The following is a 15,518-nucleotide window of genomic DNA, read 5'->3' as shown; positions in this document are numbered from 1 at the left end:
CTGAAACAGGGGGAATAATTGTCACAAAACTCCTTCCCACAAAACACCAGGTTAGTGGGTTGTCGGATATGAGCAGGAACAGTATAGGATCCTCAGGCTGGTGAGTAACCGCCGTGTGTTGTGTTAAATGAGTCGTGTTTTAGGAGAGAGGGCCGTTAGCTTCAGGATGTGCTGCCTTCCTGGGAATTCGTGATAATTCAGAAATAGGTATTAGCTTTACACAAAAGGCCACCCAGGCTTGATCCCAGAGCTGCTTGGATGAGCGCTTTTGCTACTAGGAAAAGCTGACTATTTTCTGTGTTAGGAGTAATAACTATTAACGAGGATACAGATTTATTAGGAAACAAAAGGGAAATGGACAAAGACAGGTTGAAGTCTGGGAAATATGACCAAGTGATGGAATATCACCTACAGCTAATGAGCCAGCGGAGGTGTGACACCAGTGACAGGGTGTCCAGGTCACGGCAGTGGCAGGTGCACAGCCCAGTTTATCTCATTACAAAAATGAGCAAGGATGGTGCTCCCTGGTTGGTAAGCCTGCAAGCCGTGGGAATGGCAGAGGAGAGGAGCTGCGAGACACACACTGGTGTGTTAGTGGTGGAAAAAATCCAGGCTCCCTTAGACGGTGGGAAACAGGGAGCGGGTAGGGAATTAACTTCATCTCATTTCACACTTGTGCGGGGTCTGGTCCAGTTTAGCGGGGAGCAGGCGCTAGTTAGAAAGATTCTGCTTCTAGTTAGAAAAATTACACACACACACATGTACACGTATGTGTCTAAGAATATAGTTTGATAAAGTAATCCCACGTGCCGTGTTTCGTTTACTCCTCGTAATAAAAACTTGTGAGACAGATTATTTCCACTTCAACCACGAGGAATCTGAAGCCCCAGTAGGTTAGCGACTTGCCCAGTATTACCCAGCCAGCTGGTGGCAGAGTCAACCCTGAACTTCACCTGTTCTACTGTGGTCTGTTGCTTTTCATAGAGGAGCTGCTTGGGACCCAAGCGGGGCTTTAGTTCCAGGAACGGTGTTGGGGAGAGAGGGGTGGAGCTTTGTGGATTCCTGGCCTCAGCTATAGTGTTGGTACTAAGTCTGACCTAATCTTAAATCTCAAAAACATTCATTTCCTTCTTTCAGTTTATTACCCTATGAATAGGATTTTTCTCAATAGTTTTAATCATGCTACATATATAATTTACAAAACTGTATTGTCATCCTTTAAAGTTTTCCTGTTATTTCATAATCTCGGTAATCATTGTTTTCATCACTACATGGTATATTTCAGCAAGGAGGAAAGTGCATAGAGAGGTATGGGGTAAAGGAACAAGGATAAACACAGAAATGGATGAACTATGACAATGGATATTTTATTTAACTATTAATTGTGAATAAAACCCTTCTGTGTTTCGAGACAAGGTAAGATGTATCAGTATTCACAAATATAAATGTGTTAAATTTACCAATTTAAAGACATACATTATCAGACTGGACATTTTTCAATTAGAGAAACCTGAAGTAGAATCATACCAGAGGTTGAGAGTAAAGGGCAGGAAAATATATATCAAGCAAATACTTACTAAAGGAAAGCTGGTAAAGCAGTTATTAATATTAGATAGAATAGAATATATGGAAGAAATATTAACTATGAATAAAGAGGGATAATACATCGACCAGGATGCTTTATGACTTAGGAATTTTAATGTGCCCAACATCATAGCCGTAATATGGAAACCGAAACCGAAGAAATAAAAGTTAAGTTTGACAAATTCATAATCATAGTAGAAGATTTTAAATGACCTCAATCGAAAACCAATGGATTAAGCAGACAAAGTGAGTAAAGATACAGGAAATCTGAAAAATATGGTTAAGAGGCTTGATTATGTTTATGTTTAAAATGCTGTAACTGTGTGTGTGTGTGTGTGTTTGTGTGTGTGTGTGTATTTCTGTGTGTTTGGACAGACAGACAGACAGACATATACATAAATCCTGTACCCAAGAGCTGGAGGTATATAGTCACATGGAATAACTTAAAAAAATAAGGGGCTTCCCTAGTGGTTCATTGGTTAATAATCCACATGCCAGTGCAGGAGACACGGGTTTGAGCCCTGGTCCGGGAAGATCCCACATGCCGAGGAGCAACTAAGCCCATGCGCCCCAACTACTGAGCCCGTGTGCCACAACTACTGAAGCCCACATGCCTGGAGCCCGTGCTCCACAACAAGAGAAGCCACCGCAATGAGGAGCCCGTGCACCGCAACAAAGAGTAGCCCCTGCTTGCCGCAACTAGAGGAAGCCTGCGTGCAGCAACGAAGACCCAACGCAGCCAAAAATAAATAAATAAATAAATTTTAAAAAACATGTTGCCCATGTACTAGTTGACAGTTGAAGTCGTAAACAAATGTCAAAGAATCAGTAACATTAATAGAACCATGCCTGACTACAATGTAGTTGATGTAGAAAGCACTAAGAAAAGGATAAAGAAGTCTCCATATCCTCAGCCATCTAAAGATTCACAACTATAGATTCATGGGTTAAAGAGAAAGATTAGGATGTATCAAGAGTTACTTATCACTCACCAACAATGAAAATACTCACTTCAAACTGCTCGGGCGTGGGGGGAATAGTCACTTTATTACGTAGGAACTTGGTCGACCCACTTAAGTTGTACCATCACAGTTAACGTTAATAAAGCAAAATGGACAGGATGCAGCGAAAAAAAGTACGGGCCGTACATTTCATTTTAAATATATTATTAAGAAAAATTAAAACCCTGCTAAAAGCAAACAACATTGTTCTCAAAAGTGGGAATTGGGTTGTATAGTTTTTAGTAGTCCCAAGTCTTACAAAACAGACACAGCACCTGGAATAGCAGAACCCCAAACCACACACAACTCCCCAACACCCTGGCTGACAGCGTCTCGCTAAGCGCTTCACCGCTGGCTGGCAGATCTGCACTGTGTCAGAAACTGAGGCGGTGGGGGAAGCTGGGGGCTGAGAAGAGGAGAACTTCCTTAGGAGTCTCCCAGAGAACAAACTGTGGGAACCAGATTGACTAGAGGGGTTTGACATTAAGTCCTGGTGGTAACACTGTTCACCAGTGGCCACTACCATCACAGAAAGCGGGGCAGCCAGACTTACGTGTCTCCTGATGGAAGAATACAATGCCACCTGTGAAGTCCTGCCCAAAACTTTGGACCTAAATCAGTTCAAATAGCTAGATCCAACAACCAAATTTATAGGAGATACAGAGGACAGAGAAACACAGTAAACTATACCATGTAGATATGATAAGCAAAATCCAGCCTGACAAAATTCTACAGCAGTGTTCCTCAAGATGAGATCTCCATAATGAAATAAGTACAAGAATCAGAAGTAAGTGATTAGAAATGTTTAGACCGTCATAGTCAAGCCTGTTGTCAGAGGACTTATGTGGATCTGCATGCAGACTGGTCCAGGTGTTCCCAGATGCTCTTGGTGAGCTGCATGTGCTCAGTCTGGGTGGTGGTTTTGTGCAGTAGCACCGTGTATCATTTCGAGACCGATTAGAAATCTAAAACTGTCTCTTTACCGTAGACAGTTTGAGAAGCACTGCTCTATGGGATAAATGATTCAGTTTCTTCAAATAAAAGCAAGGAAAACAAAAGGGGAAAACAGTAGATGGTGCCTATAGCTTAAAAGGACAGATCTCAATCACTCACAATGTGTAGATCCTATCAAGAGAAAACACCTTTCAAGAAAAAAGATTTGAGACCATTGGAAATTTGAACACCAACTGAATATTTGAATTTAAGGAGTTCTTTATTTTTACTTTTCTAAGGTATAACAATGGTAGTGTATTTTTATACAGTCATTCTCTTTCAGAGATACATATTGAAATACACGTGAGCAAAATGATGTCTGGATTTTCTTCGAAATAATGAGGGGTAGGTGTCTGGGGATGAATGTAAGAGGATTGGTCATGAATTGTCAATTATTGAAGCCGGGTGTTGGATACATGATGAATCCAACATTATCCTTTCTATTTTTGCATGTGTTTGAAATTTTCCTAATAAAAGTTCGAAGAAAAAGACTGAAGGAAAACGTTGGGATCAGTCAGTCTGTCAATAAAAAAAAAAAATTTTGCTGAACATGACCTGGGATCCGGGGCTGTAAGAAGGTATCACACAGTCACGAGGAGGTCCCTGGTTTCACGGGGAAGACAACAGTTAAGATTAAAAAAATAACGGGAGGCGGGAGATACTAAACACTAGAGCGTGAGCACAGGTTACATTCAGTAGAAAACTGAAACCGATTAAATCTAGAATTAATAGCCTCTCTTCCATCATTCTGAGATGATTTTACTGTGAGGTTTTATAAAATCTGAAAGACTTGTAGTCTTTCTCAAAAAACAGAAAAAGAGGGACCTATCAAACTCATTTCATGTTAGACTTGTTAATAACAAATTAGATAAAAAAGATAATATTAGAGGTTTCATCTTTATGAACACAGATTATTCTCATTTCTAATGAACAGGTACAGAATTATTAAATGAAATGTTTGCAAATGTAATTTGTTGGAGTATTGTGTCCTACCACATTATTACTATGCATGTATTACATTGTATGATATTAACTGATACAAGGGGAAAAAGCATGTGATCACCTCAGTAGATGTGGGAAAATCATTTGGTGGCATTTAATGTTTTAGGACGTTAAAAAAGCATTTGATGACATTAATATGATAAAAACTTTTAGCAAGCTAGGAACAGAAGGGAACTTCCTTAACATTATGAATGATATTTGTCAAGCACTCACAGCATACAACATGATTAGTGGTGAATCATTATAAACAGTCCCATCAAATTAGCAACAATTCAGGGTTGCTTGCCATCACTGTGTGGGAGGTTCTAGTTTATGCAGTAAACCAGAAAGAGAAATGAAGATCTAAGCATTGGGAAACATGAGATAAAGCTGCCTCATTTATGGATGACATGATGGGCTACCTAGGAAATTGAATAGATATCCAGATCAATTATTAGTGCTAATAAGAGAGTTCAGCAGTGCTGTTGGATACAAAGACAATATACAAAAATACATTTCTTATCTACAGGTAATAGCCAGTTAGAAAATAAAATGGAATAAAGATTTTATTCATAACATCAACTAAAACTTCAAAGAATCTAGGTATCATTGTTGCAGAAGATGTTCAAGATACTTGTAGATAAAATTATCAGATATTATTAAAAGACGTAAAGGAAGAAGAGACAAAGGAAAGGAAGGAGAGACAAAGGAACGATATACCATGTTCCTAGATTCATGAAGATGACAGCTTTCCGAAAATCAATCTATAAATTCATCGTAAATCTAATAAAAATGTCTACTGCGTGTTTTGCAGAAGTTGAAGGACTGATTTTCAAATTTATAGGAAGAGCAAGTTTACAAATAGCCAGAAAAAAATTTAAGCGCACCAGTGTAAGGGGACATGCCTTACCAAGCATCAAGAATCATAATGCTCCAGTTATTAAGGTGGTTTTGCATTGGCACAAGTTTAGTCAAATAGAGAACTTTGAAACAGCTCTCCTCATATTTGGGAGTTCGTTTTCATTATAAAATGGAAGTGATGTTAATAAGTGGGGAGATGATGGATTCCACATGAATTGCTCTGAGACAGTTGTCTGTAGAGGAAAGAACACTTGGTCTCTACCTCACACCAAATGCAAAATTCAACTCTGGATGGTTTCACAATCCATTTGTGAAAAGGAAGTCTTCAAAACTTGAGAAGAAAATACAAGAGATTATTGTTATCACCTTGTGGGTAGAACACAGTCTCTTAAATCGAGAATTCCTAAACAAGAAAAATCCTTAGTGGAAGAAAAATTTTAAAGTTGACTGCGTTAAGGTAAAACTTAACACCTAATAAAAGAATTCTTAAAGAAAGTTAAAAGGCAAGCATCAGGCTGGGTGGAGAAATCTGCTGTGCATATAACTAACAAAGGGTTAGTGTTGATCAAATATAAAGGTCGCAGTATGATAAAAAGAATCCAGTAGGAAAAAATCTGAAATACCAAGAGTTGGCCGATATGTGGAGCCGTGAGAATGCTCTGAGGGAGTATAAAACCCACACCTGGAACCCCACTCTCAAGTGTGTAGTTCAGATGCGTCTTGAGTGCTTCTATCAGCAGATAGATGAGAATGTTCATAGCACTATCAATGTGGTATGGTATTCATATATCTGTGAAAATGAATAAATCACAACCAAATACATTAACATGAATGAACATAGAAAGTAGCATTAGGCAAAGAAAGTTTTAAAAGCTGCCATTGTATGATTGCATTTATGTAAAGTTTAAGACATGGGCAGAGCTAACCAATATATTATTTTGGGGTTTGTGCATGTGTGGACAAGTTATGGAAAGCAAGGGAATAATTTAAACATTAAGTTTGGTTGTTACCTCTACAAGGAGTGGCAGGGGATTGTGATCAGGTACGGGCATGCAAGGGGCTGCAAAGTTTTTGGTACTTTTCTCTTTTCTGAAAATGGATATGGGTGGTGAGCAAACACGTATGTGCTTTTATTACTATTTAAAATGACATACCCTTTTTATAAATTGATCGTGTAATTTTTTTTTAAGAAAGAAAAATGGGCAAAGAACATTAACAGCCTGTTGATGGAAGAAGCATGAGATCAGCCAGTAAACAAGGATCGGTTTTATCGGTAAATAAGGAAATGCAAATTAAAGCAACCAGATATTCTTACAAACCGATTAGATTAGCAAAATTTAATAATCTTGACAATACCGAGTATCTAGAGGAACCATAAATCTTACACCCTTCGACGGGGAGCGTATGTAGTTGCCACCACTTTGTAGAGTTATTTGGTAGTTTTCCTTTTTTTTTTTTCTTTCTCAAATTGTGCGCTCTGGGATCTGGCATTTTTCTTCTAGTTGTTACAAATAAAGGACAATGGGCTCTAATTGTGCATTGAGTGCTTCACAGCAGTTAACATAAATAAACTAGAGGTACCATGTCAACTTGGATGAGGTTTTAATAAAACGTTGAGAGAAGCAAATAAATTATGAGTGATACTGAACTAGGATATCTTTCTAATAGGTATTTCAAAATGTGCCCAACAATACGTGCTCTCACTGTGTGCTTAGTCTGTGCTCCTTCCCTCTCGCTCTCTGTCTGCGTGCACTAGCTCCAGCTCCTCCTCCACACACACGCATGCATGCACACCACAGCCACACAGTTTTTTTGTTGCATAAATATGTAGGTACCACAGTTTTTTTGTTACATAAATTTGTAGGTAGGTGTGAAAAAAGTACATGGGAACGATAAACACCGAAAGCAAGACAGTGATTTCCTGTGAGGTGAAGGCAGGGCGAGTGGTGGTGGCACAGGCGTCACCAGTGTTTGCAAAGGAATCAAGATGTTATGGAGTTTTTGGAGCGTAGAAGGATCTCTGAGACTGAAAAGTTTGAGAACCACTGTTCTATAGCTTCGAAACTAAATTTTTGGAAAACATTTATTGAGACATTAAAGATAGCAGATTTCATGTGTTTGCTGGACCCACTGGAGGGAGCCCATATGAATCCTGTACCTATTTAATCTGATTTAAATATATTAATTAAAAAGTACACACCTGGACCAGTGCTCGAAGAAGCTCCACTTTCCTTTGGTCTCCGGAGATGCCTGTCCTGTCTCGCTGGTGGTGCCCTGTTCAGGGGGCCTGCGAATGCACGGGGTGGGCAGGGGGTGGGCAGGGGGCAGACATTCTGCAGTTTACTCTCCACTCTTGGCTGCAGAGGCTTTGTTTCCTCCGTGTCTCTATCCCTGTTTGATGATTTCCTCTGGGTCGGTGTTATCCAGAGTCTTTCTATTACATACACTTGTGCAAGTGATAGTTTATTCATGCTGAGCCTTCCTTCCTGCCTAGTCCCGTCTTCATTATTGTAAAAAAAAATTCTAAATGCTATGTTTCTTCCTCCCTTCCTTCCTTTCCCCCTTCTCCCCTCCCCCCTTTCTTTCATTTTTTTGGGTAAATTTATTTATTTATTTTTGTCTGCCTTGAATTTTTTGAAATTTTTACTGGTCTACGAAATACAAAACTTTAGGTCTTAATAACTGAAGATGTGGTGATGTTATGGAGAAGTTGTAAATATTTTATAATATGATTCATGAATATTCACACAGAAACAAAGGAGCATATTTTCATAGAAGAGATAAATGAAGCTGTATAGAGAAGTAAGCTTTTTTTTCTTATTAGTTTTTTTTTTTTTTGGCTGCATTGGGTCTTCGTTGCTGCACGTGGGCTCTCTCTAGCTGCGGTGAGCGGGGGCTACTCTTCGTTGTGGTGCACGGGCTTCTCATTGCGGTGGCTTCTCTTGTTGCGGAGCATAGGCTCTAGGCACGCAGGCTTCAGTAGTTGTGGCACATGGGCTCAGTAGGTGTGGCTCATGAGCTCTAGAGTGCAAGCTCAGTAGTTGTGGTGCACGGGCTTAGTTGCTTTGTGGCATGTGGGATCTTCCTGGACCAGGATTTGAACCTGTGTCCCCTGCGTTGGCAGGCAGATTCTTAACCACTGTGACACCAGGGAAGTCCTGAGAAGTAAGCTTTTGCTATAATTTTGACCACAGCGATTGCTATATACTACTTGATCACGATGTCTGTGTGAGGTTCATATCCTATCCCATGCCCCTTTTTATAAGTGATCACTGTTGCTCCCCGTTTCCCCCTGTAGGAGTGCGGGTAAGGGACTTCTCCATAGACTTGTCTGCAATGGCTCAATCCTGGTGTAGACATCCTTCATTACAAACAACCCCTTTAGCCTCTATCGTGGTCCATCCTTGTTAGAAAACCACTCTCATTTATCATTAGAAAATTTTATTTTTCTCCCTTTGATACTCTCTCCCACTTTACAGATGGTTCATTAGAACCCTACTGTTCCTGGGCTGCTTTTCCCGGGCTCCCCCAGTGTCAGTCTTGTGGTGATCCAAGCACAGTCTCTTTCTTCTTGCTCTCTACCCGAATCACTCTTCTGTCCTTCAGTGAATGACAGGTTTTATTCTCCACCATGTGGTGATTGGGTTTCCTTAATAGCCTCATGTGGAGTGGGCTTTATTGAAGGCGTTTTTATTTGGCCTTGATAGATTATAGTCACCATGTTTCCCTAATCTCTTCCTGAAAGTCTTTTAGGAAGGACTCCCCCTGTCAGAGACACACTTGCACTGAAATGGCTTTTCTGTTTTAAAATTCTTTTTCTCTACCCAAATGTTTACTCTGGTATATCTCTTGACAGTGAAGTAAAAGGTGGCTGGTCACAGCCAGGACCCACGATATGTTGGACTTGGGTAACACCCGGTTACTGGGGGGCAGAGGGGGGTTTAAAGCGAGCCTGGTCTCTGTTTTCTGTGGCGCAGCGCCTGTGCAGATAATTAGTTCTTGCTTATGACAAGGTCAGAACGCGTGGCCTCTCAGCCTGAGGCCCCGACACTGACCCGTGGCTTACTGTCCATGACCTCGGGGAGCTGTCAGCACTTACTGCCTGGAGCTGCTCGTTTGCGTATATCTGATTTCTCCAACTGGCCAGTCAGTGCCTAAAAGGTCGCTCTTTCTTCCCTGTGCCTTGTCCTTTCTCTAACCCAGGGTCCTGCACTGAGTAGCAGTTGGTGAACGTGGTATTCGAATGCCTCCCTCGTTCTGCCGACGTCCGCTCTACGAAACATGGCAGCTCACAGTGTCAAGTGCGTGGCGGTTCACCCCTCAGCTTTTCACTCTCAGAGCTGTTTCTCCTGCCCCAGGCTTCCCAAGGAGCAGGTGTATCAGTCAGGGCTGGATTGCAAGGCAGTGAGTGCCTGTGACTCGATCAGGGCAAGCTTAATATACAGGATTATTAAGTGTAACACAGAGAATAGGGGGATGCGGGGTTGGCGGGTAAGAAGAGAACTCTAGAGGGCGTGGGACTAGCAGCTGCAGGAGCAGCTGACGCCCCCAGCCTGAGGCTGAGCCCCAAGGAAAGAGCTTCCCCCCACCCGACCCCCGCACCCCCGTCTGTGGCTCCCGAGGGGCACCAAGCTGGTAGTGGTTTCATGCTGATAGAATCGCTGGACATCCACCCTCTGGAATTTGCTGGAAATCTGCTTCTGAGGTGCCAGGGGAAGCTGTTTCGGGGGAGGTGTCTTGCAGGAAGCACTGTGCTGTGAAACCGCCCAAGAGGGGCAGTCCTGGGGGGTGGCTGCCGCTGTCCGCTCCGAAGGGCACAGGCGCGGGGAACCAGCCAGAGGCCGCTCGCAGGGTCTCTCCAGCACCTCTGCTGGGCCAGCTCAGCACTGCGCCAACTGGCAGAGGATGAATATTTAAAGGGCCCAACTCAGTTTTCGCGAGCAGTCGATGCAGGGTTGTTTGTGGCGCAGAGGCAACCGTCAGCTGGCTCCCTTTCCTGAATATCTGGAAGGCTTCAGGGAGACAGGCTGTTATTCCCCCCATCAGTGAGTGGCTAGGGAAGGTCACATTTAAGGAGGCAAAGGCATTTGTCCTTGATGGTAACTCAAGGTTTCTGAATATAATTTAGGTGGTGGGAAGCCCTCTAGTTATTTGTTCTTAGTACATGGAACGTATAAAGGATGGGGGATGGTTTGAAGGATAAAAGCTCATGCTTCTGAACCAACACAGCATCTAGAGAAAAACAGATGAGTATCTTCTATCTCAGTCCTCCAGGATCTCAAGAAAACTCTTACCGTGTCTATTCTCCATTCGCTGTTGGAGGCCAAGAGGGCCTCGCTGGGTTTTACTGAGTCCACATAATTACAATAGCAGTGTTTTTTGTACTAGCTCAAGTGTTGTGTGAAAGCAGCAGAAATATTTTCACAGCGATGTTATACTCTTTCAAGGTAGACTTCACACCTTGCTTCTTGGCCTGGTGCCCATTCCTGAAGCTGTTGTGTGGATGGTGGTGGAATTTCACGTCTTCAGCTTGGTCCGTGCCAGTGGGCGGTGACGGGCTGGAGTGTTCTTCGTCGGCCTCCGACGGGCCAGCAGCCCGTGACGCTCACATCCCGTCGGACTGCGTGTCCAGATCCCTGAGTCTACCCTTGGACGTACAAGGTGACACCTGCTCTTTAGCTGGTACTTTAAATAGCCTCTTTCTGAGGCTTTGCCTAATGCCATGCTCCTGACTCAGCCTGGGGTAGGTCTCTGTGAAGTTGTAAACTTGTTAACATGAATGAATTTGAAAGATAAAGTAGGGTTTTCTTAAACTGGATACGTCATCTAAACACCATACTGTTTTCCAGCTTTATAGAGACTTTGTACAGTGTTGTATGTGAATTGGTAGCATTTCATCAGAGCAATGATTTCCAGCATTTTTCTTTTACCGTTTGAGAATCTGCTGAGAGGTTTGGACACCCTCCGCAGATACACACACACTCTGTATATACGTAGCTTAAGAGGTGCTCTAGGCACCCGGATGAGATGATGAAATTAGACGAGAGTCAAGGAGCCGCTTCAGTCTCCACGTTGCTGATTTCCAGCCTGAGTCTGTAGTAAATTGGAAAAGTCTCTTCTTTATTCTCTCAGCCACTCTCTCTTCCCACTTCTGCTGCTTCTCTGTAATACTTCCCTTGGGTCACGTTACCGTGCTGGGATTGTGTTTGGTGGTGCATTACATGAACAGCAGACGTTAGGGTTAAGTTAGCCGTAGGAAGGCAGAGAATGCCTCCTAACTTGGGAATGACTGGATGTTAGCTGTCGGGGTGATTCGAGGGTCAGGCTGAAGTCAGGAGTTAAGCGTCACAGGCTGCCTAGAGCTGGAGGCTGGGTTGAGTGTATTTGGGGAAGCCAAAGGAGAGATTTCTGTGTAAGTCTGAGAGTCTCTCTCCTGGGGCAGGGAACATTCCAGATCCAAAAAATGGCAGTAGTTGTTCTATGTTTAGAAAGCTTGCAAGGCAGACAGCTACCTGGCGACTGGACTCAGGTACAGAGTCGAGAGCGTGGATCTTGTGGGGAACAGATCTTATCACACGCCCAAGAGGAGGTGACCCGTGTTAGGGTTTAGTAATTAGTTATATGTGTTATTTCAGGTTCATGACCAAGGCTTAAAACAGGAAGGATTTATACCAGACAAATGGAAAAAATAACTTTCTCACAAAAGGATCTTGAGTGAGAGACTGTTTTTCAAAGGGAATTTGGGCTACCATCTCCAAGGTGATATATCTCTCAATATTTTTAGGACATGGACTCTTAGATGAAGGGAAAGACCCCTCAGTTGAGTTGCCCCAACTCTTTTCAGTGCAAAAAGAACTCTGTGGTAGCAATCTTGTGTCATTTTGTGGGGAATTTGGCATTGGGTCCATGTAGAATACTGTCCATCAGCTTTGGCAGTAGTGGTGTAAATGATTCTTATTTGAACTACAGTGTCTTAAATATAATTTTTTTAAATACAGATTTATTTATTTATTTTGGGCTGTGTTGGGTCTTTGTTGCTGCGCACGGGCTTTCTCTAGTTGCAGCAAGCAGGGACTACTCTACATCGGGGTGCGCAGGCTTCTCGTTGTGGCGGCTTCTCTTGTTGCGGAGCATGGGCCCTAGGTGCATGGGCTTTAGTAGTTGTGGCACATGGGCTCAGTAGTTGTGGCTCACGGGCTCTAGAGCACATGGGCTTCAGTAGTTGTGGCATGCGGGCTCAGTAGTTGTGGCTTGTGGGCTGTAGAGCGCAGGCTCAGTAGTTGTAGTGCCTGGACTTAGTTGCTCCGCGGCATGTGGGATCTTCCCGGACCAGGGCTCAAACCTGTGTTCTCTGCGTTGGCAGGCAGATTCTTAACCACTGTGCCACCAGGGAAGTCCCTTAAATATAATTTTAACATCTAGTTGTTAGGTGTTGATTCCATCACATATGGTGTAGTGTTTATTAAACAACCCACAATAAATTCATCTATAACAATACAACTAATAATAATTTTTGGTTGAAAGGTTCTACCAGCATTCAAAATCTACAGCCAACCCACGACACCATTGAAGATCTAGTGATAATTTTCTTCTTGTGAATTGTGGTGATTCCAACTTTTCAAATGTGTTCCAGGGGTTTTTGGTGTTGTCCATTTGTATTAATCAGGATTCTCCAGAGGAACAGAACCAACAGGGTGTGAGGGTGTGTGTGTGTGTGTGAGGGTGTGTGTGTGTGTGTGTGTGTGTGTAGAGAGAGAGATGAGATGAGATGGTTTATACTAAGAGGTTTATTATAAGGAAGTGACTCACTTGCTCATGGAGGCTGAGAAGTCCAGATCAAGGAGAGCCAACGGTAGAGTTTCAGTCTGAATCCAAGTGTGAAGGCAGGAGAAGACTGGTGTCCCAGCCCAAAGACAGTCAGGCAGAGGGAAAGAATTCTTTCTTAGCCTTTCTTCTATTCAGGTCTTCAGCAGATGGGTGAAGCCCACTCACATCGGAAGGGCCTTCTGCCGTACTCAGTCAGCTGATTCAAATGTTAATCTCATCTAGAAACGCGCTCATGGAAACATACAGAAATAATGTTCAACCAGATACCTGAGGACCCCGTGGCCCCGATAAGTGGACACAGCATGGCCCGTCACAGTCCTGGGCAGCAGACTGCAGTGGGCACCCAGCCCCTGGGCAATTCTGATGCCGCCGCAGCTTTGTCCTAGAGACGCCGCATTTTAGACAGTCCTCGTAAACCACTTGGTCAGTTCCTAGTAAGTAGCCTTCATTCATACACGACAGTGTGGAAGTGTGGAACTGTGCACTTCTCGCCGATCGGGACTGAGTAAAGGACGTGAACTTTTGGGTCCTGGCTCTTGGAGGCCAGCTGTGGGCCTTGGCATCATTTACGGAAAATGTTTCTGGGAGCAGTGCCTGCCACCCTGGAAATGACACCAGCTCCGGGGAGTCCAGTCCTGGCTCTGCACCTCACTGTCCACAGCCTGAGATGAGTCTTCAGCCACTTGGAGCCTCCGTTTCCTTAGTTGACACAAGGACCACTCCCGAGTGTGGCTGGAGAGCCTGGCTGGTAGCTGATGAGCTGGAGACGCTCAGCAAGTGTCAGAACCACTCCCCACCCCCCCCGCCCCTGCCATAGTTATCTTAAAAATAGATGCCTGGTTAAGTGTACGTCTACCTGTGTATCATCAGCATGAATCAGTGACCTCGTGGGTCCTACGTTTTAGGTCTGATCTGTTTTTTTTTCAAGCCACTGCTGTCTTTTCCGTGGACTGGTTAGTAGTGTGTCTTCTGTCATCTTCCTTGAGAGGAGGTGACAGAATTTCGACAGAGCCTCACTTGGTCCTGTTATGCTTCACCCACTGATGTCACAAACGAGCTGTTCAGCCATCTGAAGAGGAAAATGCAGTCTCTTTCTCTGTGTCATCTGTCGTCATGGCCTAGGCAGAGGGTGATGAGAGACCACGATTTCAAAGTCGGCAGCAGAATGGGCGAACTTTCCTCCTCTGTTAAATGGCGGTTGTCGTGAGAACCAGTTTGCTCAGGACGCGGTGTTGTCACCACTGTTGGTTTTTGCGTCAACACATCCAGACCTCTAAGCTCTCGTGTGGTTCGCGTGCGGCTTCGTGTAAGTTCCCCGCTTTGAGGTTTCTGATGTGTCCTCTGTATAGACCAGAGCTTGGCAGAGTACGAATCTACATCCTTCTCCCACTGGTACCCCTGGGAGAACCCGTAAGAGAAGAAAAGTGCTGAAAAACACACTCCTCATCATGGGTCGGAGTTAATAAAAGCCAGCCAAACAGCTGGATGTACAGAACACCCAGGAGGCAGAGGTCACTCGCTGATGGTGGTCATGACATTTCTGCAGGGAGCAGCCTCCCGCGTGCCAGGGAAACGGCCCCGTGGAGGCGTGTAACTTGCTGTCCCCAGGCTCTTCCTGACACTGGCTTCTCGGGAACACGCGTCCTTGAGGAACTGAACAGCCTCTGTGATATATTCAACCTGAGTTTTCGCTCATGGAGGCTTGAGTGAGGGGAGATTTGGAAAGACCGTGCCGCTCGGCGAGGACCTGTTTGAGTTTGCGCCTGAAGGTCTGGGGTGGGGCTCCTGAGAAGGTCTGGGGTGGGGCTCCTGAGAAGGTCTGGGGTGGGGCTCCTGAGAAGGGTTGGACGGAAATCACTTGGAACTTGAGCTTCGGTCTTTGTAGCACCCTCGGCAGCCAGCGCGCGTTCAGCTGCCTGGCAGAAGTAGCTTTTCAACCTCCAGGGTGTTTGTGTAGCAGCTTTCGTCACGGAAGTCGACTGCCCCGTCTTCCCATGACCGCCCTGGCACCAGTCTGGCGTCCGGGAGATGAGGGAGCAGCGGGAGAGATGCGCCCTGCTGTCCGGGGAGCGCGGCCTCGGCAGGCGCCTCCTCGCCGCTCCGCTCTGCACCTTGATTAACCGGCCTGCGGCGTAGCACCAGAAATCCAGGCAAGGGCAAAACGGAGTCAGTATCAGTTAGCTGAACCAGGAACGGACTGCCCACAGAGACCCCAGGATGGAGCTGTACTCAAGGCGGCCCTTTCAAACACAGGCCTTCCCAAATAATGAG

General features: G+C 44.3%; 1 protein-coding gene across 8 annotated transcripts in view; it reads left to right on the top strand.

The window, feature by feature from the left end:
• The window catches only part of FARS2 (phenylalanyl-tRNA synthetase 2, mitochondrial), a 509,124-nt gene that overhangs the window by 74,125 nt on the left and 419,481 nt on the right, over positions 1–15,518 (top strand). The window lies entirely within an intron of this gene.

This window comes from Globicephala melas, chromosome 11 (assembly GCF_963455315.2).
Source record: "Globicephala melas chromosome 11, mGloMel1.2, whole genome shotgun sequence".
NCBI lineage: Eukaryota > Metazoa > Chordata > Mammalia > Artiodactyla > Delphinidae > Globicephala > Globicephala melas.
The sequence above is the reverse complement of the archived record's forward strand: the minus strand, read 5'-3'. Positions and strand labels throughout refer to the sequence as shown.